The sequence below is a fragment of the Mandrillus leucophaeus genome, unplaced genomic scaffold, assembly GCF_000951045.1.
Source record: "Mandrillus leucophaeus isolate KB7577 unplaced genomic scaffold, Mleu.le_1.0 Scaffold695, whole genome shotgun sequence".
Lineage (NCBI taxonomy): Eukaryota > Metazoa > Chordata > Mammalia > Primates > Cercopithecidae > Mandrillus > Mandrillus leucophaeus.
The window spans coordinates 559,806-563,791 of NW_012107530.1; positions in this window are offsets into that span (position 1 = coordinate 559,806).

Below are 3,986 nucleotides of genomic sequence, written 5' to 3' on the forward strand. Positions count from 1 at the left end.
TTCTTTAGGTAACTAATGAGACTGCAGCTAACTCAGTGCTGCGGTGGTGCCTCAGGAGTTCTTTGGGGCCAAGCAGAATGGAGTTTGCTTCTTGTGAGCTGAGATCCGGCCACTGCACTCCAGCCTGGGCGGCAGAGCGAGACTCCGTCTCAAAAAAAAAAAAAAAAAAAAAAACCTCCAAAAAGGCCGTGTCTCTGCAGGTGTGCCTTTCCATCAGCTGCTAACAGTTCATTCTTTAGGTAACTAATGAGACTGCAGCTAACTCAGTGCTGCGGTGGTGCCTCAGGAGTTCTTTGGGGCCAAGCAGAATGGAGTTTGCTTCTTGTCTTGCTTTTTACCAGCCAGATAGCTTTTTAAAAGACCCTTAGCTTCTCCGAACCTGTGAAATGAAAGTACTTCATTCCTCGAAAGATCACAGCAAGGATCAGCAATAATGCTGGTGCGTGCAGTGGCAGGCTGTGTATCAACTACATACACAGAAGGAGAAAGGTATTATAATTATTCGATGTAAAACCAATCAGAAGGAGGTGAACAACTAACTTTTTTTAACCTTAGGACCAATGCAGAAAAGCCAGATGCCTATGGCCTGGCATAAGAAGCCTCTTCCTCCTCTTCTTCCTCTTTCTTTTTTGTTCCTCTTTCTTCCTTTAATCTCATTCAAAACAAAACACTTGCCTGGGCTCAGTGGCTCACACCTGTAATCCCAGAACTTTGGGAGGCTGAGGCAAGTGGATCACTTGAAGTCAGGAGTTCGAGACCAGCCTGGCCAACATGGTGAAACCCCATCTCTACTAAATATACAAAAATTAGCAGGGCGTGGTGGCAGGCATCTGTAGTCCCAGCTACTCAGGAGGCTGAGGCAGGAGAATTGCTTGAATCTGGGAGTTGGAGGTAACAGTGAGCTGAGATCGCACCACTGCACTCCAGCCTGGGCAAGAGAGCGAGACTCTGTCTCAAAACACACACACACACACACACACACACACACACACATTGTAACTGTGATTACATGTAGCAGTGAGAAAGTCAGCACTGCTTTTTAGCCTCTAAAAGATTTCAGTTCACATCTTTGCATACTGAAAAAGGAGCAGTGTGGAGACAGCTTTCTCATGTTTAACCCAGAAATTACAGGCCATGGGCCAGATCAAAGAGCTCAGGGCCACAGGAGGGTCTTATGTTAGAGTTTCCTCTTTCCAACGTGAGAAAAACCTAAGGTATTACTGGAAGATCTTACCACTCTCTCAGAACATCAAAGATGATCTCATTTCCCTTATGAAGAAACAGACACCAGACTGGTAGAGAAACTTCACCTGTGTTTCACAGTGACAGAAGCAAACCCTGCTCTCCAGGTGCTCAGATCTCTTTCTGCTACCTCCCAGCCATCAGTTTGAGGGCCTTATGAGTAGCTCTTGGGCACTAAGTGTGTGCTTTATGGGAGTGGAAGGCAGAAGGGGACAATATCCCAGCCCTGCAGGAGTACACAGCATGGAAGAGTAAGAGTTACCCAGACCGTCATCAGGAAACCACTCAAGACCCTTTACGATCCAGACTCAGTAGGGCAGCTCAGGCTGTGAATTCATTCCAGAGGACAGAAGTGTATTTGCTCTGTCTACTTTACTCCCTAGAATAGTCCAGCGGAGGCAGTATTCATAAATGTTAGTACAATTAATGGACTCAGAGCCACAGTAGCGGTGTTAAATCCCAGCTCACCCAAGGAACAGCTGAGCAATCTTTGATAAATTACTTACCCTCTCCATGCTTCAGTTTTCCCACAGGTAAAGCATGGATAGTATTATAAAAATGAAATGATATAATCCATGTAAAGTGCTTTAAAAAGGGCCAACATAGAGTAAGTACTCAATAGGCTTAGCCATAATCATTGTACTAAGCAATCACATTAGAGAAGAAATTAATATTTGATAAAACATATACAAATTTGATATGTCATAAAATAATATTTGAGGAAAGAATGAATGAATTGGAGTCAGAGAAGGAAGGGATTCTTGCAGGCTGAAATTCTCAGGGTAGGTTTTTTAGCAGAGGCCAACTCTGAGCCTGGCATTTAAGGAGATGCAGGATCTAAGCAGGATGAAAGAAGAGAAGAAAAAGTGTTCTACTTTCAGAAGGTCTTTTACACAAAGACTCATGTTTAAAGATGTTTATTAAAGTGATTTTTTTTAGCAAAATATTAAGAACTGCCTAAATAGTCACTGAGAACATTAAGTACGATTTGATGAATCCATAAATGAATTTCTTTGAATCCATTAAAAGATATTCAAACAATACTTAATGACAAATATGCTGAGATTATAATGCTAAATTACCCCCAAAAAATCCCACATTATAGGATTTTTTAAGTAAAATTAATTACTTAATTCAGTTAAGTAAAAAAAAAGTCCACTCAGATACAGAAAAGAAGAAAAGAAATACGTATGTCAAAATATTAGAAAGAATATAAATAACTTTGTTTCTTCTTTAAATCTTTCTTAATTTTCCAAATTGTCTATAATGAGCATGTGTTATTTTACCAATATTGTTTGTTTGTCATTGTGGCAAGACAGACGTAACATAAAATTTACCATTTTAAACATGTTACTTAATAATATTTTCAAAAGTCTTTTTGTATCTTTATCCAGCAGAGAAGACACCCAGGCGCAAGGAGCTTGCTCACGTTACCATCCTCTTGGAGTAGCCCTGGCAGGTGCTGTGAATAGAAGCACAGTCACTGGTAGTGCCTAAATGCTGGCCCCCTTCACCCTGGTAAATACCATTATGGTTTTGGAGCACGCAACCGCCTGCTAAGGGTTGGCATTTCAGCCCTCTGGTGTGTGTAATAGTTCCTCCCTGAAGTCAGGGTGTTACAAGCTTGTCACGCTTGGAGAATGAAGGCCTCCTCCATCCCCAAACCTATCCATTCTGTCTCTGCTACTGCCCCACCCAAATGCAGCTTTCAGACATTTCCTCCAACGCTCATGAATCAAGGGAGTTCCACGCAGGCTCCAGAATCCCCCCAAAATTCCTCGGTGCCTTCTGGAAAGTATACAAAGCGGGGATGTGGAGACTCTTCCCCCAGCTCTGCAGGACTGGCCTCATGCTGCAGCTTGTGTCATGAATCACTGCACAAATTAAAGAGAACACGTTGTGTAACAGAGCCTGGCCAGAGGGAAGAGCTACCTGGCCACAGGCCTGTGTGTCTGTTACGTGCCCAGCTCCAGTGAGGAAATGCCAGCCTTAAAGCAGTTTCTCAGTTTCCTGTAATTAGTTTCACTATTTCTTGTATCCATTCTCTTCCTTCTCTAGTTTCATGTATCTAATTCATTTATCCAACAATCATTACTTATCTCTTACTACATACTCTGCACCATGTTAGGGATGAGATACTGACACTGAAGATAATGGTAATAATCTTATTAACTTCCAAGCTCTGGGCTAAAACATTTTACCCGCGCTATCTCATCTAAACCTTTTAACGACTCCACAAAGAACTATTTCGTTTATTTTATAGATTATAAAGCTGAAGCTCTAGAAGAATAAACCATCTGCACAAGAAAACTTCTGGACAAAGATGGCAAAATGACTCTAGATGATATAATGTCTCTCCTCCCAACATTTAACACAATGAACAGCAAAAGTAAAAGCAACAGAAAAAAAGTACCAGCAATTTTAGCTTTTGGTCTGGACAAATAAGCATCTACCAGATCCTGGTTTCCTACAGATAATAGATAACTCTGTATGAAATAAACAAAGAAACAAACAAAAACAAAAAGCCCGAAGGCACTAAAGAGTAAATAGAAGCAGACAGAATCCAGGGGGAGTCAAATCTTGGATAAGTGAAATGGCAAGGGATGAGTTTCCTATTTTTGTAGTTTTGTAGCCTGAGCACAGGCTGAGGTTGGTACTACGGGGATAGCTAAAACTCTACTACCGCATGCTAGAAAGCAGGGAGTGGGAGGATACTAGAAAGAAATGAGCCAGAGTGAGAAAGA